Source organism: Apium graveolens, chromosome 7 (genome assembly GCF_009905375.1).
Source record: "Apium graveolens cultivar Ventura chromosome 7, ASM990537v1, whole genome shotgun sequence".
Lineage (NCBI taxonomy): Eukaryota > Viridiplantae > Streptophyta > Magnoliopsida > Apiales > Apiaceae > Apium > Apium graveolens.
Genome location: NC_133653.1, coordinates 202,397,179 through 202,421,894, shown reverse-complemented (window position 1 = coordinate 202,421,894; position 24,716 = coordinate 202,397,179). Strand labels below are relative to the sequence as shown.

The following is a 24,716-nucleotide window of genomic DNA, read 5'->3' as shown; positions in this document are numbered from 1 at the left end:
AAGAGTATATTCACTTGGAAAGGTTTATCCAAAGATGTTTCCAGAATGATCAGAAATTGCTCCATCTGTAAAGCTGTTAAGTATGATACATTTGCTTATCCAGGCATGTTACAGCCTCTCCCTATACCAAAATACGTATGGACTAATATCACTATGGATTTTATTACAGTGTTGCTCAACTCTCATGGTAAATTAGTCATTTTTGTTATGGTTGACAAAATGAGTAAATATGCTTGCTTCATTCCTTTGAGTCATCCTTTCACTGCATTAATTATAGCTCAAGCTTATTTTGATAATATTTTTAAACTACATGGATGGCCCAAGAGTATTGTAAGTGATAGAGATGCTATTTTTCTTAGTAATTTTTGGCAATCTCTCTTTACTTTACATGGAACACAATTCAATGTGTCTTCTGCATATCACCCTGCTACTGCTGGTCAGGCATAAGTAGTGAATAGATGCTTAGAAGTCTATATTGGGTGTATATGTGGATACAATAAAAAGGCTTTGCTTCAATGGATGCCCTTAACAGAGTGGTGGTATACCACTCATTATCATTCTGCTACCCATTTTAGACCTTATGAGATAGTCTATAATCAGCCTCCTCTCCACCTTCCTTACTGATAAGTGGCATTTTATACCACTTAGAACGTCTTATAATAGCTTAAATTGGTGTCTTGAAATCAAATATTTTGTGTATTTGATACGTTTTTCTAGTGTTTGTGCATTTCAGGGTATTAGTTGCATTTCGGGAGAGAATTCATCAATAATAAGCCTTGTCATGTGTTTAGCATTGCAGGTGGGAAGGTAGGAGCAGATTGCAGCGAAGAAACGGAGCAAAACAGATCACTTTTCTAGAAAGGGTCTGAGCGCCCGCTCAACTATGCTGAGCGGCCGCGCAGGAAGCTGAGCGCCCGCTCAGCTATGCTGAGCGGCCACGCAGGGTCGTAAATTATGATTTATTATTTTAGACTTCTATTTCTGTTTGTCTTCCAACTTCTGAGCTATCTGGTTTTTATGGGACTCCTATATAAGTAGATTTCAGAGACGTTTCATAAAGGTTGGATCATTGTATTAATCAAGGAGCGAAGGAGATAAGGAAGAAGACCGTTTTAGCACACCGCAACGAAGAGGAAGCATATTTTCTTGTGATTCTTTATTTCGTTGTAACGTTGGATGCTAGTTTTCTTTGCTTTGAACCTATTTACTCTTGTGACGTACTCTGGTTTAATATAAGTAGTTTTAGTTATTATTCTCTTGTGTTTATTTATCATGTTTTCATATGAACCCATGATGACGATGAGTGCTATCATGGGCTAATCGTGATCATGGGGTCGTAACGGATTTACTATGGAATTCTTTAGTTAGTTGTTTAATACCTTAGTGTGTGATGATTGAATGATATCTAGTATTGGTTGTGCGTATTCGTCTTATGTGCGTCGCGAACATATAAGATAGGGTGTTAATCTCTTGTGAAGCGACGGTGGATTTTGAGATTTAGAACTTTTCATGCTAGCATAGGTTCATGTATGAATATTCATGATTAGTGGGTAACTCTAACAGTTTTATTCGCCCTCACTACTAAAAATAGTTGATACGACATCGGTGCTTAGACATCGGCATGTAATGCACCCGATGTTAAAATCATGTTTAACATCGGTTTAGAAAAAAACGATGTTGAATAAGAATACTGACATCGGTTTCATATAGTAGGCGTTGTCTATGTTCAGAAATTAAAAAAGCCAAATTTATGCGTTTAGCTTTGACATCGGTTAATTTTTTTAACCGTTGTCTATGGCCTTTTTAAAAAAAATAAAAATTTACTTATCTTTTTTCCCCTGATTTCAGTACAGTTTTCCCCCCTTTAATTTTAACAAAAAAAATTGTTCCCCCTTTACACATATTTCATTTCCCTCTTTCCAAAACTATCTCCCCTCTTTCCCTCTTTACTCGCACGCCCGACTCTCTCTCTGGCACCTCTCTCTCTCTCTCTCACCTCAACTTCATCTCAAACACCACGACTCTCACTCATCTCTCTTCTCTTTCTTTCTTTTCTTGCCACTCCCTCTCGTAAACCCTAATTAGAAACTAGTATATAATCGACACTAAAATCGGATATTGAGCTTCAAATTGGTAAGGTTAGACCTAAATAGTGGCTTTAGAGCTTAAAAAGGGCCATGGGTTTCGTTCCAAAAATATCATCGAGTTCTTGTGTACATCTCTCTCTCTCCCTCTCCCTCGTGCTCTCTCCCTCTCTCTCCCTCCCTCCCTCCCTGCTATACACACACTGTATATGAACACACACTTACTTCTTTATTACACACACATCTCCGCACTCCCCTCTTTCCTCTTTCTTACACATATGTGCACCCTTATTTTAGGGTTTTTTTAATTGATTCAATTTTTCTATTTTTCTCAGTGCTAATTTCGAAATTAGGACCTGTTTCAAGTTTGGGGCTTCATTCGAGTTCAATTTGGGCCTTTAGGGTTTGAATCGAGTTTAAGGTAATTCTCTCTCTTGTGTTACATATGTTAATTTATATATGTTATTGAATGTGCAATTTGATATGTTGGCTGATTTTGTTGAATTATCTTTTTTTCCATATGTATGGATGTTTGTGTTATCTATATATGTTATTGATCTAAAGCGATGTTGATTTAGTTGAATAATGCAAGTTTATCGAACTATTGTTGATCTGAAAGTGTCGATCTTGAGATACCTCTACTTAATTGATATTGCACAACAATTGTTTGTGAAAATTACTGAGAATTTTCTTATCAAAATGTCATCTAGTTCTGCAAATCCTACCAGTCGTTGTATTTCTTTTATTTTCTTTTTTCCTGAAGAACATGTGTTACTTGTTACAACATGGTTGAACCATGTATTTTTAGTTAATATAAAGATTCAGCTTATCAAATTTTGTATTTCACAGCTCAACTATTCATTAAAAAGATGATTATCCAATCAACAGTCAATACAACAAAGTAATAATGTTTCAACCAGAAAGCTATACTAGTATTAGTAGTCTTATAAATCCTATCATGTAACTAATTTTTAGATTTTAGCAGACCATAACCACTAAAAAGTAAAAAGTAGTAAATGAAAACAATTTTAAGAACACAGGGTAGAGTTTATCGTATTTGCTCTGTATCTTCCTAATTAAGCCTCCTAAGAGAAGTTGAGGAAGTAAGTATAGGCTGTATAGCGCTTTTCGGATACCTTATTCCCCCAAGTCCTTCCTGGTAGGAAACATTAAACCATAACCTGATGCTCACTGGTTTACAAGAAATAAATCGACATGCAATCTAATTTCTTGAGGGTTTAAGAGGCAACAATGTATCTAATGGCACTGGACATGAACATGCAACAATGTGCGTATAATATGGATTGTCTTTCAGATCTTTGATCAGTGATAGAGTCTGTATTCTCTAGTTCTGTAACCAAACATTTCTTAAAGTTCATATAGCTTTGCTTCAATCGTTGACAAGGGAATCTACTATGATGAGAAAAAGTTCAATATCATATTATATTTACTTAAAGGAGTTAATAATTTTTGGGCCCTTGAGTGTAGGAGGCCCTAGACGCAAGTCTTGCTCGCCTATAGCCAGGGTCATCCTGCACGGCTATTAAGATTTCTAAAAGTATACTATTTAAGTCTGGTCCTTGATTATAAAAAAGTAAACTAATCAGAAAGTCATGAAGTTTGATAGTATTTGATTGTTTTCCAAGATCTAGACAGGAAGAAACATATATGTTTGATTAGAAGTTATAGAGTATAAGAGGCATGAAGAACATGAAACTAATACGAAATGAAGGACTCTTAACAAGGTAGTTAGGGGTTTGTAGGCCCTATTTTTCATTAGCTCATGCATTCCATCCCTCTCCTAATATATTTCAATCTAATATTTATCAAACACTTGATTACTATTATTTATACACTAACTAATTAAATTCCACTAAACTTGCTACTCTTCTTCTGGTAACAAAGTCCAACTCCCTCCCCCAATGTCATGCATGTCATGCTCTTCACCTACCACAGTAACGGCCTATTTACATATACATCTATTTTATATAGCTAAGATAATAGTGAGGTTAGGATATGAGGATACTCACAACATGATGTTGCAGTTAGACATAGCTATCTGCCATCTACTAGTATTGGTATGGACAATTGCTGCTATTTTTTTACTTGACTTTTGTTTCTTGCAGCATCCTACTTTTGTTTACCCTTACATGCTCAGGTACAAGATATAGATATATCTGATGTGGAAAGTTCCCTTTCCTGTGGTTGCCAAGTAGTAGAGCCGACACTTTTTTGTTCTACCAGTTCCTTTTCTAACAATTCTTATTATCATTCAGAGTTTGATACCATTCCATATGAGATAGAAAACTTTGCCTATGATCACACAGATTCAGACAGTAGAGTTTTCGACGCCAGGTACTCTTCTACTACTCCAAATATCACTTTTATATATTTTTTCTAATGCAATATTAGCTTATCTATATGTTTTGTTTTGAGTAAGCTTGTGCTTGTCTATATGTTTTGTATTGATATAACCTAGAAACATGATTAAAGTGTCATCTTTTACCTTGCTAAAATAAAAGCAGGTATTAACCTTACTGGCTGTATGGTTTTAGCCTTTACACATATTCCTGAGCATGTAGAAGGCAAAAATTTATATAAGTAATGTACACAGCCGTTCTGTTTTTCCTTTTTAATAAAGAAACATATTGTAGTTGGAAAGCCTTTATATTCAATTTAGTTGTGTATATGATACAACATAAATTTTATAATCATTCAATTATGAAGTGTGGCATCAAAATACATGAGGCTATCATTGTAGTGAAGCCAAAAAGAAAGCTAAAAAGCCTGCCATTTTGAACTTGAGATGCTCCAACCAGGCCCAAAATAGAGGGTCTAGTAAAATTATTTCGATTAACTTTGATAAATATTATTTGGTGATTACATAAGTGACTAATCTTTACTATCCAAAAGAACAATCAATTACAGAGAAATTACAGAATATACAATCTTCTTTGCGCTTTTACTATTTTCTGATAAGTCTACGCTGTCTTGTAGCTTAATTAATTTTTATATTTCTTATCTAATTGAAGTGATGAGCATAAAAAGTATCTGTTTAGCAGTAGTATATGTAACTGTACATTAATATGTGATTGTGTGTGGCTGAATTACTAATTTGTTAGGGTTCTTGTAGAGGATGTTGATAGTAATAGAAGCCTATTCCAGTTGCAATCATGTCGATAATAATGAAAATTTTCGGCAGAGTATCAGGCCTGGAAATGCCATCATCATCGCAGTAGTTTAAAATTTTACTACTTTCATGAGCTTTAGCAAATTTGTTTGTTTAATTAAAGACTCTCGTATAATGCATTATATCTTATATAGTTATTCCATTTTTTATAAAGTCCAATTAAGAACATATTTGTTAGTCCTGCAAAAACATGTGATTATTTGTTTTATTATATTACAAATTCTATACATGCAGGAAGAGATAACAGAGTTGAGAAAGAGAGCTGATGAGTTTCTGTGCATGTTTAATGAAGTTCAAAATGAGACCAAAGACAGACTTAAAGAAATAGAGGAATCCCAGTTCTTCGGCAGCGTCATCGAACTTCTCCTACAACCCTGTTTGACAGAATGGCACAAGTTAACTTTTCAAATTAGAGCTTAAATTTTATAGTAGGAAATTACCATATAAATATGTTGACTCAGTTTTTAAAAGTCTACTTATATGTACAGGGTTTTCGTGCATCTTCAATGGGAAAGGAAATCTTCAGTGGGTACACTGGAATGGAGGGAAAGCCAAACACACAATTGAAAATACAAGCCAAGTATACGGCTCTGCTGTTTAAGCAACACTTAACGGCTTGTATTGAAAAAATATATGGACTAATCCGTGATAGCTTGAAGAAATAGATTAGCCCATTCCTGAACTTGTGTATTCAAGTATGCGTTTTACTTTAATTTTTTTGGTCATGTATAAACTCTTGACAAGTCCTTAGTTAAAAGAGTCTAGATAACTAAGTTTTTTTATTGTTATTGGTTGGGATGTGTATTTTAGACTTGGAATGTATGTCCGAATTGATTGTTAGAAATTATATGTTAAGAAATTTGGTATCAATGTAGCTTTATGTTTTGTTGGATGTTGCATTGTTTGGTATTTTTTTGGTTGTTTAAATGAAATTGGTTCATGTGGCTGTAAAATAGGACCAGGATGGCATGTAATTTACACCAGATTAACATCACAATGGTAAATGTAAACCGATGTAAAAAATGTACAAAAGACATCATGTAAAATAATATTAAACAAAAAAGAACTAAAAAACCGATGTGAAATAGACATTTGACATCGGTTCTGAAAAGAAACTCAATGTATTTTAAGTCAAATAACATCGGTTAGAGAAATTGGCTGATGTTAAACAAAAAGATTTAACATCAGTTTCGTGAAGAACACCCATGTCTTATCCATCATTTTACATTGGGGGGCCAATTTAACCGATGTCTGATCAGACATTTCACATCGGGCAACAAATCTAACTGATGTCTGATCAAGCATTTCACATCGGTTTGTTCGAATTTTTTTTAATAAATGGCTTTTAGAGCTTATAGGTTTCATGTTTTAATGGATAAATACCTCATAATATACTCATATTCACCTAAAAATACTGTAATATAAGCTGAAATTTGTTGCAAAGACATCACATTTATTCTTAAAACCGATGTATAGCACTGTAATAGACATCGGCTGTTAACCGATGTCAAAGGCTGATGACATTTAACATCACACGCGAAGACATCGGTTTAGATTTTTTTTAACATCGGTTCTGAACCGATGTCTGATCCCATATTTCTAGTAGTGCCTGTGTAATCAAAAGGAATAACTTGTGCTTAAATCGTTATGTTGTCAATTTCTGTAGACATATAGGGACTCAACATAATTGATGACTATTCAACTTCTATCTTAATTGTGGATGTTTGGTAGAATGGTATTAGTACAATGAAAGTTGGCTTTTATCAGTGTTTCAGGTACTTTAGCGAGCGTTTATGCAAACTCGTTCTCGTACTCGCAAGAGGACTTTAGATACAGCTGAGGAGACAGACGAAGTTCTTGATATTCCGGAGAAGATAGATTTTGAAAATTCGGATTCAGGAAGTGAGCAGAAAGAGCCAGTAATCATGGGTGATCGTATTGTTCCGGCAGATCCAGCTATTATGGACTTTTCTCGGCCTAAAATTGATGACATTCAGTCAAGCATTCTTCATCCGGCTATTCAGGCTAACGCCTTTGAAATCAAGCCGGGCACTATTCAGATGGTGCATAATTATGTTTCTTTTGGAGGTGCTGCGAGTGAAGACCCCAACATGCACATAAGGAATTTTGTCGAGATCTGCAGTACTTTCAAATATAATGGTGTGACTGATGAGGCTATCAAGCTGAGGCTTTTCCCATTCTCTCTGAGGGATAAAGCTAAGGACTGGTTACATTCTGAACCAGCTGGGTCCATCACTACTTGGCAAGATCTTGCGCAAAAGTTTCTGGTGAAGTTTTACCCAATGGCAAAGACTGCGGCTATGAGGAGTGCTCTTACTCAGTTTGCGCAACAACCTACAGAACCTATGTGCGAAGCTTGGGAGCGCTACAAGGAGATGCTGAGAAAGTGTCCACATCATGGAATGCCTGATTGGATGGTGATCACTAGTTTCTATAATGGTTTGGGGGCCCAATCTCGGCCCATGCTCGATGCAGCAGCTGGAGGTGCCTTGTGGGCCAAAAGCTATACTGAGGCGTATAATCTTATTGAGACTATGGCTACAAATGAGCATCAAAACCTAACTCAAAGGATGATGCCTGGGAAGGTAGCAGGTATTCTGGAAGTCGATGCAGCCACAGCTATTGTAGCGCAGCTCCAAGCGTTGTCAATGAAGGTTGATTCTCTAGCCACCTATGGGGTCAATCAGATAGCTATGGTCTGTGAGCTTTGTGCAGGTTCTCATGCTACGGATCAGTATTCTCTTGTTAACGAATATGTTCAGTCTGTGAATAATTATCCGTGACAACAGCAGCCTGTGCCAGCTACTTATCATCATAATAACAGAAATCATCCAAATTTCAGCTGGAGTAATAATCAAAATGCTAATCAGCAACCTTATCAGCAAGGCGTGAGTAAATAGTTCAATCCACCTGGATTCCAGCAACCGCAACATTATGCTCAAAGGCAATCATATCCTCAACATGGAGGTGCAGCTGCACCCACTAGTGCTGATTTTGAGGAACTTAAGCTGTTGTGTAAAAGTCAGGCAGTTTCTATCAAGACCTTGGAAAATCAAATTGGCCAAATAGCCAATGCAGTGCTCAATCGTCCACCTGGCACACTTCCCAGTGACACTAAAGTGCCAGGTAGGAAGGAAGCTAAAGAGCAAGTCAAGGCTATTACCTTAAGGTCTGGAAAAGTTGCTGATGCTGAAAAAGCAAAAGAAGGAGAAGCTGAAGTTGGAGATGAAGAAGCTAAGCAAAAGGAGAAAGCGGCGGAACCAAGGAAGACTACTGTTGAACACACTCTGCCTGAGGGTAATACAGGGGAGAAACAGCTCTATCATCCACCACCTTTCCCTTAGAGATTGCAATAACAAAAGCTGGATAAGCAGTTCGGTAAGTTTCTGGAGGTGTTCAAGAAACTTCACATCAATATACCTTTCGCTGAGGCTCTGGAGTAAATGCCTAGTTATGCGAGGTTTATGAAGAGTATTCTTTCAAGGAAGGTGAAACTGGATGACCTTGAGACCGTTGCTCTAACGGAAGAATGCAGTGTTGTGCTGCAGTAAAATTTACCTCCAAAGCTTAAAGATCCAGGTAGCTTCACCATTCCTTGCACCATTGGCAAGTTGTCTTTTGACAAGTGCCTTTGCAATTTGGGAGCAAGCATCAATCTGATGCCGTTTTCGATCTTTAAAAAGTTGAATTTGCCTGATCCAAAGCCCACCTACATGTCTCTCCAGTTGGCTGATCGTTCTATTACTTACCCAAGAGGCATAATGGAGGATGTGCTAGTCAAGGTTGATAAGCTCTTCTTTCCTGCAGACTTTGTTATTCTGGATTTCGAGGAAGATAAGAAGATTCCCATAATCTTGGGAAGACCTTTCTTGGCTACCAGCCATACCTTGATAGATGTGCAGAAAGGTGAACTTACAATGCGGGTGCAGGATCAGGATGTGATATTCAATGTATTCAAAGCAATGAAATTCCCTACAGAAGATGAGGAGTGCTTAAGAGTGGATTTGATTGATTCTGTGGTTACTTCAGAACTCGATCATATACTAATATCTGATGCATTAGAGAAGGCCTTAGTGGGGGATTTTGACAGTGATGATGAGGATGGCAATGAGCAACTACAATATCTTAATGCTTCTCCATGGAGGCGAAAGCTAGGCATGCCATTTGAATCTCTTGGTGCTTCTGACCTCAAAAATGCTGAAGGAAAGCTCAAACCAACTATTGAGGAAGCACCTACCTTGGAGCTTAAACCATTGCCTGAACTTGAGGTATGCTTTTCTAGGTGATGCATCTACTTTACCTGTTATTATTGCATCTGACCTTTCAGGTAGTGAGGAGGTCAAGCTCTTAAGGATTTTGAGAGAATTCAAATCGGCTATCGGATGGACTATAGCAGACATCAAAGGGATCAGCCCTTCATATTGCATGCATAAGATTCTGCTAGAGGAGGTTAGTAAGCCGACTGTTGAGCAACAGCGCAAACTTAATCCTATCATGAAACAAGTGGTGAAGAAAGAAATTCTGAAGTGGCTTGATGCAGGAATCATTTATCCTATTTCTGACAGTTCTTGGGTGAGCCCCGTGCAATGTGTACCTAAGAAATGAGGTATTACTGTGGTAGCAAATGAGAAGAACGAGCTCATCCCCACTCGAACAGTCACAGGATAGAGAGTATGCATGGATTACAGAAAGTTGAACAAGGCCACAAGGAAGGATCACTTCTCGCTTCCGTTTATTGATCAGATGCTTGACAGGTTGGCCGGTCATGAGTATTATTGTCTTCTGGATGGCTATTCAGGGTATAATCAGATTTGTATTACAGTAGAGGATCAAGAAAAGACTACCTTCACTTGTCCATTTGGCACGTTTGCTTTCGCAGAGTTTCGTTTGGGTTATGTGGCGCACCGGCCACTTTTCAGAGATGTATGATGGCTATATTCTCTGACATGATTGGAAATAATGTCGAGGTGTTCATGGACGACTTCTCCGTCTTTGGACATTCATATGATGAATGTTTGAATAATCTTCGTGCAGTGCTCAAAAGGTGTGTGGAAACTAATTTGGTGCTCAATTGGGAAAAATGTCATTTTATGGTGCGTGAAGGCATTATTCTTGGGCATAAGGTCTCTAGCAAGGGTCTTGAGGTGGATAAAGCCAAGGTGGGAGTCATTGAATATTTTCCACCACCTATTTCTGTGAAAGGAATCCGTAGTTTTCTTGGTCATGCGGGTTTTTATCGGCGTTTCATCAAGGACTTTTCGAAGATATCTAAGCCGCTGTGCAACTTGCTTGAGAAGGATGTGCCTTTCAAATTTGATGATGAATATTTGACGGCATTCGAGACTCTTAAGAAGAGTTTGATAACTGCACCAGTTATTACAGCACCTGATTGGACAGAGCCTTTTGAGATGATGTGTGATGCGAGTGATTATGCGGTGGGCGCTGTTCTCGGGCAGCGCAATAATAATCTCTTTCATGTGGTCTACTATGCTAGCAAGACCTTAAATGGGGCCCAAATGAACTACACCACTACTGAGAAGGAGCTCTTGGCTATAGTCTTTGGTTTCAAAAAATTTCGATCTTATCTGCTTGGGACAAAGGTGACAGTGTTCACTGATCATGCGGCCATTCGCTATTTGGTTTCTAAGAAGGATTCGAAGCCGAGACTCATTCATTGGGTGCTCTTGCTACAGGAATTTGAGTTAGAGATCAAGGATCGAAAAGGTACCGAGAATCAAGTAGCTGACCATCTCTCTAGATTGGAGAATCCCGAGTCTACTTCATTTGATAAGACATTGATCAACGAATCTTTTCCAGATGAGCAGTTGTTCGCAGTTCAGGAGGAGGAGCCATGGTTCGCAGATATTGTGAATTATCTTGTCAGCAATATAATGCCTCCTAATTTGACCACAGCTCAAAAGAAGAAGTTTCTGCATGAGGTGAAGTGATATATGTGGGATGAACCGTATTTGTTTAGACAGGGAGCTGACCAGATCATCAGGAGATGTATCCCATTCTGTGAGACGGAGGGGATATTACGAGACTGCCACTCCACAGTTTATGGTGGACACTATGGTGGTGAGAAGACAGCAGCTCATATTCTGCAAGCAGGTTTTTTCTGGCCTACTTTGTTTAAGGATGCTCACCAGTTTGTTTTAAGGTGTGATCGTTGCCAAAGAGTGGGAAATCTTACGAGAAAGGATGAGATGCCGTTAAATGTGTTGCTTAAAGTCAAGGTCTTTGATGTTTGGGGAATCGATTTCATGGGGCCTTTTGTCTCATCCTCCAATAATCAGTACATCTTGCTGGCAGTCGATTATGTCTCAAAATGGGTAGAAGTCAAGTCTCTACCGATAAATGATGCAAAGGCAGTGTTGAATTTTCTTCATAAGCAGATTTTCACAAGGTTTGGAATGCCATGAGTAATCATAAGTGATGAAGGGTCGCATTTCTGCAACCGTAAGTTCACTTCTATGATGCAGCGCTACAATGTGAATCATCGAGTTGCTACTGCCTATCATCCGCTAACAAATGGTCAAGCGGAAGTGTCTAACAGAGAGATCAAATGCATCTTAGAGAAGGTTGTTTGTCCGTCGAGGAAGGATTGGTCTTTAAAGCTCGATGAAGCTGTTTGGGCTTACAGAACAGCATACAAAACTCCACTTGGGATTTCCCCGTTTCAACTTGTATATGGTAAGGGATGTCATTTACCTGCGGAGCTTGAGCATAAGGCCTATTGGGCGTTGAAGAAGTTGAACCTGGATCTAGATGCAGCTGGAAAGAAGCGAATGCTTCAGCTTAGTGAACTTGATGAATTTCGACTCCAAGCGTACGAGAACAACAAAATGTACAAGGAAAAAGTGAAGAGGTGGCACGATAGTGTTGTGAATATGTTGTGTACTTGATGATTACCTAAACAAAACATCTAAGTAAATTTTACTTAGTGAAATAATGTAGCACTCGATGGATAAGAATTATAGTCCCGACGGATAACTCGTTTTAGTCCCGACGGATGAGTAACTTGTTATCCATCGAGTGAGTAGCTTATGTAATAATAAGTTTGTAGCACAGTGTTGTATGCACCTTTGTATAGAATCTGTAGTAGTATATAAGTCATGTTGACTTTAACTAGATATGCAGAATAGGTTGATTAACTGTACATAAGCAATGTCTTGTAATTCTGTATAAGTGAAATGAAGTCAAGTGCCAAAATAGCTATCAACGGATGCTTAACAAAGCTTTGACGGATGATCAAATGACTTTCAACGGATGTTTAAAATAGCAGTCGAAGGATGATCAAGTAAGTCATCGACGGATGATCTGAAAGTCGACGGATGATCATATCAAGATTCAAACATCAGTTGAACAGTGAAAGCTGACACACAGCCGTCGAGTTGGATACAAACACACTGTGGAAGCCCATTAACTGGGTAATAGAGGACAAAAAGCAGCAAAGATCAAGACTGTTAGATTTTATATTTATTCAGTTCTTTTGACTTTGTAATCTTGGTAATATATAAACCAAGAGAGTAGCAAATAGAAAAACAACCAAGAGAGCTAAGAAACAAACACAAAGAAATCTTTGTAAGCACTATCTTTAGCATTTCCTGTGTTCTTAATAGTTCTATTTTGTACAAGCAGCTGTGAGCATTTCTGCACACAGAATCCTCTCGATATATTAAATATATCTCTGGTGAAATTGTTTAAATCCACCAGAAAGTTTTTAAAGACTCTTGTTTTTAATTACTCTTGTTTTGATTCATTAAAGTTTATATTCCGCATTGTGCTAATCAAAACAAATATATCTATAATCGAGTTGAACATTTTTATTTCAAGAAAAAGTTCAAGAATTCCATTCAACCCCCCTTCTGTAATTCTTGCTATATTGTTAAGGGACTAACAATTGGTATCAGAGCAGGCTCTTAATCTACAAAGAGTTTAAAGATCAAAACAATACAACAAGATGAACAAGAAAGATGTTGGGGTCAAGATTCCTTTTCTTGATAAAGATAATTACCATCATTGGAAGGTAAAGATGCATCTTCATATGCTTTCTCAAGATGAGGCCTATGTGGACTGCATAGAAAGAGGCCCTCATGTTCCAATGAGAGCTACAACAGGAAATGAACCATCTGTTCCAAAGCCAAGGCATGAATGGTCTGAACCTGATCTTGAACAAGTCAGTAAAGATAAAAAGGCCATGAACATTCTGTTCAATGGTGTTGATGCAGATATGTTTGATAACATCATCAACTGCAAGACTGCCAAGGAAGTTTGGGACACAATACAGATAATCTGTGATGGTACTAAGCAAGTAAGAGAAAATAAAATGCAGCTCCTGATTCAGCAATATGAGCATTTTCACAATGAAGAAAGTGAGTCACTCACTGACATTTTTAGTAGATTCCAAAAGCTACTAAATGCTCTTAAATTGCATGGAAGAGTCTATCAGACTAAAGACTCCAATCTGAAATTTCTCAGATCTCTTCCAAAGGAATGGAAACCAATGACAGTCTCATTGAGAAACTCTCAAGATTATAAGGAGTTTACTTTGGAGAGACTGTATGGCATTCTGAAGACCTATGAGCTTGAAATAGAGCAGGATGAAAGAATGGAGAGAGGAAAGAAGAAAGGAGGATCCATTGCACTAGTGGCTGAACTGGAAAAGGAGAAGGAAGTGAAGATGGAAGCTGTGGAATCAACTTCAAAGGCCTGTGAAAGCAAGGGTAAAGGGCTAGCTGCAGAAAGTGAAGATTCTTTGAGTCAAGATGACATGGAGGACATTGATGAGCACCTAGCATTCCTTTCAAGAAGATTTTCCAAGCTCAAGTTCAAGAAGAACTTTGGAGCTGCCAAGCCAAATAGAAACATGGTGGATAAGTCAAAATTCAAGTGTTTCAAATGTGGCTTGGCAGGGCATTTTGCAAATGAGTGTAGAAAGTCAGATTCCAGTAAGAAGAGATTTGAGTCTGTGGATTATAAGCAAAAATACTTTGATCTACTCAAACAGAAGGAAAGGGCTTTTATTACACAAGAGAATGACTGGGCAGCTGATGGTTTGGATGAAGATGAGGATGTCAGCTATGTCAATCTAGCCCTTATGGCCAAATCTGATAAAACAGAGACAAGTTCCTCAAGCAATCAGGTAATTACTACAAACCTTGCACATTTATCTAAAGCTGAGTGTAATGATGCAATAAATGACATGTCTACAGAATTGTATCATTTGCGTGTTACACTTAAGTCCCTCACTAAAGAAAATGCTAAAATCAAAGAAAACAACTTGTTTTTGAGTGAGAGGAATAATGTGCTTGAGTCTCAGTTTGTTGAGTTTGAGAAACTAAAAATTGAGTGTAGAATTGCTAAGGAGGAATTAACTGAGTCCTTGAAAAAGGAAGAAATTTTAAAGAAGCAGCTTGATCGTGAACAGGAGGTGATTAAAGCATGGAAAACATCCAGAGATGTTCATGCTCAAATCACCAAGGTTCAAGGAATTGAGTCCTTTTGTGATGAAGCCTGGAAAAAGAATAAGGAGAAACTAGAACCTATTTTGGTAGATGGATTGCTGACAGATGTCTCGACGGATGATGAGGACTATCCGTCGGATAACAAAATGTGTTATCCGTCGAATGATAAAAATCCTAATCCGTCGGATGTGAGCAAACCCATTAGCAAAGCCAAATTAACCAAGCTAAATGAAAAGTATGGGTCTGTTTCCAAGAACTTTGTTTCAGGGGAGTCAAGTCAAGCCAAGAAAGGGAAGAAGACTAATGTTGGTCACATGACTGTCAAACAGTTGAGTGACAGACTTGAGAAGATAGAGGTAAAAACAGAGACTAAAAGGAAAAACAATAGGAATGGTAAAGTAGGGATTAACAAACATAATAACTACACACCTGACAAATATGCTCCTAGAAAAATCTGTGTCAAATGTGGTAGTGTAAATCATTTGTCTGTTAATTGCAAATCTGCCATGCCTACTCCCATGTCTGTCCAGCCTCAATTCTCTAACATGAATGCCATGCCTTCTATGCCTATTAATGCTATGCCTACACAGAACATGAATGCACAGTTTGCTAACATGCCATTTGCACCTAATCCATATTATGCTGCATACAATATGCCTCAAATGCCATTTAGCATGCCTTACTGGAATAACATGTTTGCACAAAGCATGCCATTTCCTGTTAGCCATAACATGCATAATAATTCTGTTGCATTTAGTGGTTTCAAAGGCCCAACCCAAATGACTAAGGAAGAATCTGAAATTCCTAAGTCAAATGAGTTAAGACCTAAGAAACAGAAGAAGAAAGCTAACAAGGCAGGACCCAAGGAAACTTGGGTACCAAAATCAACTTGATTTGATTTTGATGTGTGCAGGGAAACATAAGGAATCTTTGGTACTTGGATAGTGGTTGTTCAAGACACAAGACTGGTGATTCTACCCTGCTCACAGAGTTTGAAGAGAGAGCTGGCCCAAGTATCACTTTTGGAGATGACAACAAAGGTTATACTGTGGGATATGGCTTGATTTCAAAGGACAATGTCATCATTGAAGAGGTTGCCTTAGTGGATGGTCTCAAACACAATCTGTTGAGTATCAGCCAGCTTTATGATAAAGGCAACTCAGTAACCTTCAACAAAGAAACCTGTGTTGTGATTAATAATCAAAACAACAAAGTGGTTCTCACTGGTGTGAGAAGAGGAAATGTGTATCTAGCTGACTTCAACTCAACTAAAGCAGAATCTGTAACTTGTCTTCTCAGTAAAGCAAGTCAAGATGAAAGTTGGCTATGGCACAAGAAGCTATCCCATTTGAACTTCAAGACCATGAATGAGCTGGTAAAGAAAGACCTGGTTAGAGGCATTCCTCTGGTGGAGTTTACAAAGGATGGACTGTGTGATGCCTGCCAAAAAGGGAAGCAAATTAAAGCATCTTTCAGGAAGAAACTTGATTCAGCAATTGAAGAACCTCTGCAACTGCTTCACATGGATTTGTTTGGACCAGTCAATGTATTGTCAATCTCAAAGAAAAGATTTTGCCTAGTAATTGTAGATGATTTCTCAAAGTTCTCTTGGACCTATTTCCTAAAGTCCAAAGATGAAGCTAGTGAAATCATCATCAATCACATAAGGCAAGTTAACAATCATCCTGATTTCAAAGTTAGAAGAATCAGGAGTGACAATGGAACTGAGTTCAAGAACTATGTCATGAGAGCATTCTGTGAGGAAAATGGGATCTTGCATGAGTTTTCAGCAGCAAGGACTCCACAACAGAATGGAGTAGTGGAAAGAAAGAATAGATCTCTTATTGAAGCTGCAAGGACAATGCTTGAAGAATTAAAATTACCAACATATTTCTGGGCTGAAGCTGTCAACACTGCATGCTACACTCAGAACATCTCTCTGATTAATCAAGCAAAATGCAAGACACCTTATCAATTGTTCAAAAACAAGAAGCCAACTCTGAACTTTCTTCATGTCTTTGGCTGTAAATGCTATATTCTGAGAAATCAAACTGATCAAAATGGGAAGTTTGATGCTAAAGCAGATGAAGGAATTTTTGTTGGATATGATGTTGGTAAAGCATATAGAGTCTACAATCTAAGAACCAACATTGTTGTTGAATCTATACATGTTATGTTTGATGATAAAAAGATTGAAGGACTAAAAGATGGAGATTACCATGAGAGCCTCAAATTCGACAATGTTGAGATGGTCAGTGATGAAAGTGATGATGAGAGTGATCAAGAAAAAGTGTCTAAGGATAATGCAGACAAATCTACTACAAATGAAGCACAAAACTCAACATCCGTCGAGTTACATAATGCTTCATCCGTCGGAAGGCAATCTGTATTATCCGTCGGAAGACAACCTGCCTCATCCGTCGATACTCAAAATTCACCATCCGTCGGGTTATCAAAAGGAGCAGGAAGTCAAGGCAGATCACCCATAGAAAGCACCCCAATCTCAAATCAAAAATCCACAAACTCAGGGGGAGTTTGTAGCATTCAAAACTCAATCACACATCAAGACAACATTGAGGTCTCTTCATCTAGGGCTAATCTACCTCAACCAAGAAAATGGACAAAAGATCACCCCTTTGAACTGATTATTGGTGATGTTTCTTCCAGAGTTCAAACCAGGAGAGCAACTCAAGAATAATGTCTATACAGTAGCTTCCTGTCTAAGGAAGAACCAAAGAAGGTAGAAGAAGCCTTATTAGATCCTGATTGGATTTTAGCTATGCAAGAGGAGCTAAACCAATTTGAAAGGAATAAAGTATGGAAGCTGGTACCCAAGCCTAAAGGAAAGAATCCAATAAACACCAAATGGGTATTCAGAAACAAGATGGATGAAAATGGCATAGTAGTAAGGAACAAAGCAAGATTGGTTGCTAAAGGCTATTGTCAGCAAGAAGGGATAGATTTTGATGAAACATTTTCTCCTGTTGCAAGACTTGAAGCCATCAGAATCTTCTTAGCCTATGCAGCCCATGCCAATTTCAAAGTCTATCAAATGGATGTCAAAAGTGCCTTTCTGAATGGAGATTTGGAGGAAGAAGTGTATGTAAGTCAACCTCCTGGCTTTGAAGATCCAAATTTCCCAGAGTATGTCTATTATCTACTGAAAGCACTTTATGGACTAAAGCAAGCACCTAGAGCCTGGTATGACACTTTATCAAAGTTCCTTTTGGAAAGTCACTTCACAAGAGGTACTGTAGATAAAACTTTATTTTTCAGAAATGTGAATGGCTCTAACATACTTGTTCAAATTTATGTAGATGATATTATTTTTGGCTCTACAGATGAGAAACTTTGTAAAAAGTTTGCCAAACTGATGCAAAGCAAGTATGAAATGAGTATGATGGGAGAACTAACTTACTTTCTTGGTTTACAAGTTAAGCAAGTTAGTGATGGAATATTCATTAGTCAAACTAAATATATTTTTGATCTTTTAAAGAAGTTTGATCTAATGGATTGCACATCTGCAAAAACTCCCATGGCCACTGCAACTAAGCTTGAACTAAACACTACTGAAAAGTCTGTGGACATTTCAAGTTATAGAGGCATGGTTGGCTCACTTCTGTACTTAACAGCCAGTAGGCCAGATATAATGTTTGCTACATGTTTGTGTGCTAGATTTCAGGTTGATCCTAGAGAGTCTCATTTGATAGCTATTAAAAGAATTTTCAGATATCTCAAAGGAACACCAAACCTTGGCATTTGGTATCCTAGAGATTCTGGTTTTGATCTAACTGGTTATTCAGATGCAGATTATGCAGGTTGCAGAATTGATAGAAAAAGCACAACAGGAACCTGTCAATTTTTAGGAGACAAGCTTGTGTCCTAGTTCAGTAAAAAGAAAAATTCAGTTTCTACTTCCACAGCTGAAGCTGAATATATTGCTGCTGGCAGTTGCTGTGCACAGATTTTATGGATGAAAAATCAATTGCTAGACTATGGTTTGCAAGTTGAAAGGATTCCTATTTTCTGTGACAACACAAGTGCAATTGCCATCACTGAAAATCCAGTGCAACATTCAAGGACAAAGCATATAGACATCAAGTACCATTTCATAAGGGAACATGTAATGAATGGTACTGTAGAGTTACATTTTGTTCCAAGTGAGAAGCAACTTGCAGATATTTTTACCAAGCCACTGGATGAATCCACCTTTTCTAGGTTGGTAAGTGAGTTAGGTATGCTTAATTACTCTTGAATTTATCTGTATTATTCTTGCAATTTGTAAAGGAGCCAGAAATTTAGTTGATTTTTAGTCTTGGATGAAATTTTGGCTAAGTCAAAATTTGTATCTCGACGGATGACCATTATCCATCGGGTTGAGTCATCCGTCGATATACAAATTGTAAATAAAAATCAATTACTTTTCTGGAATATTTTAAAGCTCGACGGATAACATTTTATCCTCATCCGTCGAAGTATCTAAATCTGAACCGTTAATTCCCTGAACATTATCCATCGAGTATACTTACAGTTTATAAGCATTACACGACGGATAATGGGTGGAATTTTTAAAGCTTATTTTAAAACGGTCGTTTTAGGCAATTTCTATTGGGTAATTTACCTCTCTTTATTATTTTCATCCGTTGAGTCTGAGCAAAGTATAAAAGCCTATTTCATTCTAATCATTTTCTTTTATCATTCTCAAATTCAACTGTGTTATTTCATTCTCTCTCAAGCAAAAATCCTCTTTCTCTTCAAGCTTTTCTTCTCTAACAATGGCACCCATAGTAAAGATCATGTCACAGACTGGGTTCATCTATGAGAAGAACAACTTCACTGCCTTGGTCAATAAGGGGATTCAGCAATCTGAAGACTATCATAAGATAATGGACTTCGTGAAGAACTGCAAGTTAAGTTTTGCTATGCTGGAATCACCCACAATCTATTGTGAAGTTGTTGAGGAAATGTGGACAACAACAATCTACAACTCTACTGACAAAACCATCACTCTGACCATCAAAGGTAATGATTTCTGTATCAATAGTGATGTAATAAAAGCATGTTTCAAGATTCCTGATGATAATATAACTGCACCACACACTGACACTGATATTGTCAATATGCTTAATTCCATTCATTATGCACTTCCTACTGCAAAACTAAGTGAAATTAGAAGACTAGGTCTTAGGAAGGAATGAAGTTACTTGTGTGATGTAGTAACTAAAGTCTTTTCTGGAAAAATCAGTAATTTTGATTCTGTGAACATTTCCATGCTTAACATGCTATACATGCTAGTTACAGACAAATATTATAATTTCAGTGACCTTGTTGTGTATGAGTTAGGTTTTAAATTAGGTGACTTAGCCAAAAGAGGAAAGAATATTTACTATGCTAGATTTTTTATGCTTTTGGCTAACCATCTTTGTCAAGAGATTGAACTTGAGAACCCCAATAACAAATTGGCTTGTTGGGTTCAAGAGAGAAGAATCATTGCAGACTTGAACAGAGCCAACCATCACAAGGATGTGCCAATGTTCTATTTTCCTGTAATGCTGACACCTCAGGTAAGTAAGGTAAGTTTATCCATACCCTCAACTATTCCAATCTCTTCTATTTCCTTGACTTCAGGCATAGCTATGGCAACTGTGAAAATGACCAAACAGTTGCCTGCCAAAGCTGCCAAAACAACTGCAATTCCCAAATCCAAATCAAAGAAAACCCCCTCTGGTATCTCTCAAAAGGTACCAGTTGAAAAATCTACCAAAGCCAAAGAGGGGAGTGTGAAGGAGGGTAAGATAGGTGAGGGAAGGGGTGAACATCAAAGAAACCCGAAGGATAAGGTTGGAGAGATGAGTGAATCCCAGCCTAGCCACACTGCAGTTTCCCAACAAACTGCAGTGCTTAAAAAGGACAGAAGCTCACTTCTAGCTGCATCCTCCCAAAAGGATGTGGCTATTGAACAAAGCTCTCATCCAAGAGCACAGGCCAAGAGGGTTAGGGACACAAGCTCACACCAAACTTACACTAGAAAGAAGAAATCCAAAACAACTGGGGATGCACAGGGCACACAATTAGTGCAAACTGGTGCTAAAGACACAGTCCCTGCACCTTCTCAAATTCAGATTGATGTGGCTCCAATAAATATGGCTATTGAACAAAGCTCACATCCAATAGCACAGGCCAAGAGGGTTAGGGACACAAGCTCACACCAAACTTACACTAGAAAGAAGAAATCCAAAACAACTGGGGATGCACAGGGCACACAATTAGTGCAAACTGGTGCTAAAGACACAGTCCCTGCACCTTCTCAAATTCAGATTGATGTGGCTCCAATAAATGTGGAGTCACAGCCAAAATCTCTCATTATAGAAGCCACTGAAACACAATACTCACCAACCAACTCACTGAAAGTGGACATGATAAACACTTTAATTCCTGATTCCCCTTCTTTAACTCTGTTGGGGAAGCCAAAATCCAGTGCAAGTGAGCATCATCTTTTAGATGATTTGTTGGCTCACTTGCCAATTCTTTCTGATTCTATTGTGACATCTGTGCCTCAAATAACTTCAATCAACACAGAGTCAACAATAGTTTCTCTTCCCACCTCATTCATTTCCACTCTCTCGATGGATATTGCTCATCCGTTGAGTAGTGATTATATCCCGACGGATAAGCTTAACAACAGTTATCCGTCGGATAGCTTTACCACTCACCCGACGGATATCACTTATCCGTCGAGTGTCTCTGCACAACTTCAAACTTCAATAATTTCAAGTGCAGAAGATTTGGTGGTAATACAATCACTCTTAGGACTGAGAGAGGAGAGTGCATTGAGTGAGAGGCTGGGTTGCTCCCAGGCAAAAGGAGAGGAAAAGAGTGAATCTCAGCAATCTATTCATTCAGGATTGGCAAAAGTGAGTGAGAGGAGTCCCACCTTAGTAGGTGAAGGTGAGGGTGTGAGGGTGGGGAGCCAGGGTGAGACCCTGATGCAACAAAAGAGAGAACATGAGAGAAAAACAGGTACTGGAGAAATAAGGATGGAACCAGCCATTGCTAGTGAGTCAATGATTGTGGATGATGCTGAAAAGGAAAGACAATTTCAGCAACATTACAAAGCTGTAATTGATAACATTTCCTTGGATGCTGACACTTTTACTCACCCTGTTTCAGCCTATCAACTGTTGGCTGCTCAGGGCAATGTGGAGGCAGAGCAGACTTTGCACTTAGTGTACACCACAGAATCTCTTCAAAGAGATAAAGCTGCTGTAAACAGGATGCCTCCTCAAGCTGGAGAGCCATCTGAAGAATTTGGAGCAAATTCTGATGATGATGACTCTAGTTCTTTGAATGGTAGCATGAACTTAGGGGGAGCTGAAGGCCCAAGTTCTGCTTTAAGTTTACCTGAATGGGCATGGGCAAAGGAATTTACACCAGGACAATTTGAGGTGTCTTTGGTAAAACAAGTAACAGCTATTCAGCAAGCCCTTCAGGAAGCTTCAGATGCTGGTACCAAGGTTGTTCTTAAAGCTCATCTAGACTCTTTGCATTTAATGAAGATCCAACACTCAAGACAGAATATCAGTATGGATGAATTGAAAAAGGAGATAGCTGACTTCAAGACATACAACTCTGAGAAGCTGGATTCAATAATGCCATATGGTACCATGCATGATCTATTACTAAGGTTGAGAAGAGAATCAGATTCTGACAAGAAGATAGCCAAGCTGGAGACCAGAGTTTAAGTTATTGAGAATTCAGTGGCTCTACTTCTTCAAAATCAACAGACTCAGACAAATCTTCTCATGCAACTGGCTAAAGCACAAGGCCTAACTCCTCCACTTGATGATAACAAAAAGGGGGAGAGAGAATCAAGTAAGGGGAGAAAGGACCAACTGAGGGGGAGAACATTTTAGTTCAAATCAGCAAAGTAATTGTACCTTCAATTACTATCTCCAAGCCACCAGTTGCAGATGGTATAGATCTTATAAATGCAGCAGCAGCAAATTTGAAAGATGCTGATAAAGAAGAGTTGACTCTGATCAACTGGAAAAAGATTGATGAGGAAATACAGAAAAAGTTTCAATTAGTCAAGGAACCAGATCAGTCAGCCATCCATCACTCTCATGTCAAGCCAATCAATGTGAATGAGATGAGCATGAACTATCTGGAGAAAGGACAATCTTCCTGCATCAAGACTAAAAAGGCTGAGATAATTCTTAAATCAAGGGCAAACTATCCAAAGTCATCTTTGAAGAACCCTATGGATACTGTGTATGAGACACCCAAGCCTGATGAAAAGAAGCTTCTGTCAAGATCTATTCTCCTCTACAAAGATCCAGTTGATTCAGCCTCAAGAAAGAGAATTGCAAAGATATTCAGAAATGGGAAGGAAATTTGTGTGGTAGCTGGACATCCACAATTTGCTCATGCAAAGGAAGAAGAAAAAGTCAGATTGAAGCAGGAAAAGAGGCAAGCTGCTCTAGATGCAAAGAAGTCCAAACAAAAGAAAGAACAGTTTGCTATCTTGACCAAGCTACAGGCTGTGAACTCTTCTCAACAAATTCCCTCTCAACCAACTCAAGCTACTGAATCAAAGAAGAAGATTGAAGAACAGAAGAAATCTCCAAGAAAGAAAGAACTGGCTAAAAGAACAAAAAGAAAGTTGGATATTGTTAACAAGGAATTGGAAGATCAATTTCCAATGGAATCCACTAAAGCTGAAACTCAAGCATCAAAGCCCTCTGTGGTATTTGAAGACATAAGGGTGGTGGACCTCTACAGGAACATACATGGAGAGCCTATTGTGCCAAAGGATGAGCCAATAGAGTGGGATAAATTACCGATTCCTGACTTCAACTTGCCAATTCTCACCAAGCCAAGAAGGACAAAATCAAGGGCAGTCAAGAAAGTGAAGTTGTCACCTCTCAAATCCAAGGCAGTAGTCAAAGCTCAACTCAAGATCAACAAGGGAGACTACTTGTACTTGTGTGACATCAAAGAATTCTCAGACCTAAACCTTTATCTGGAGGAGCTGGATGAGGTAAGGGCAATTGATGCATACAGAAACCTACCTGAAAGGTTGGTATTCAAATACAAAGGAGGAAGAGAGATTCAGTGGCCTCTTCACAGGATACTTCAAGAAAGCCAAGCTGTGTTGATCAAAGTCTATTCATCCTTCAAGAAAAACTTTGGGTTTAATGTAACTGCAAGAAGATTAGTATTGAAGAAGATTGAAGAGCTAAGGAGTGTTAGAGCCAAAGATGCACTACCCAAAACTCTTAACATCCCATACACAGGGAGAAGAGTGCATCTAAGGCCCTACTGGCTGATGAAATTCATGGATGACAAGGGTGTGAGAAGATTCTTCAGATTAGAAGACCAATCGAGTATCTCTAGCAATGAGACTCTCTTGGAAATGCAAGAAATGTTAGATCTCTCAGAATCTGATAAATTAGAATTCCACAGACAGCTCCAGAATCAAATTGAAGAAAACAACAGAAAGCTTGGAAGAAGATCCAGACCTTCAAGAAACTAGAAAAATCTGCTCAGGCTAAAGGAGCATCTTGAACTGACTGTGAGCCAAACCTTGTATATCCTGTTTAAATTGAAGCACTCTCAGTTTTATCTACTTATCTTTAAAGATATATGTTTAGGATGTTTTGTTATCATCAAGTATCTCTTAATTTATGGCTACAATTCCAGTAGACATAAATTGGGGGAGATTGTTTTGAATATGTTGTGTACTTGATGATTACCTAAACAAAACATCTAAGTAAATTTTACTTAGTGAAATAATGTAGCACTCGACGGATAAGAATTATAGTCCCGACGGATAACTCGTTTTAGTCCCGACGGATGAGTAACTTATTATCCATCGAGTGAGTAGCTTATGTAATAATAAGTTTGTAGCACAGTGTTGTATGCACCTTTGTATAGAATCTGTAGTAGTATATA

General features: G+C 38.2%; 1 long non-coding RNA gene and 1 other non-coding gene across 3 annotated transcripts; one reads left to right on the top strand and one right to left on the bottom strand.

Annotated features, from left to right (window-relative positions):
- Positions 1 to 3,983: 3,983 nt before the first annotated feature.
- On the top strand, positions 3,984 to 6,166 carry LOC141672722 (uncharacterized). Of its 2 annotated transcripts, XR_012555684.1 has the most exons (3): positions 3,984 to 4,439; positions 5,509 to 5,669; positions 5,763 to 6,166. It is a non-coding gene; the product is annotated as an uncharacterized LOC141672722 (long non-coding RNA). The 2 variants fall into 2 exon arrangements; XR_012555683.1 differs by having other exon boundaries at positions 5,509 to 6,166.
- A 1,426-nt stretch (positions 6,167 to 7,592) lies between these two features.
- On the bottom strand, positions 7,593 to 7,699 carry LOC141675739 (small nucleolar RNA R71). Its single transcript, XR_012556375.1, has one exon. It is a non-coding gene; the product is annotated as a small nucleolar RNA R71 (small nucleolar RNA).
- Positions 7,700 to 24,716: the final 17,017 nt, after the last annotated feature.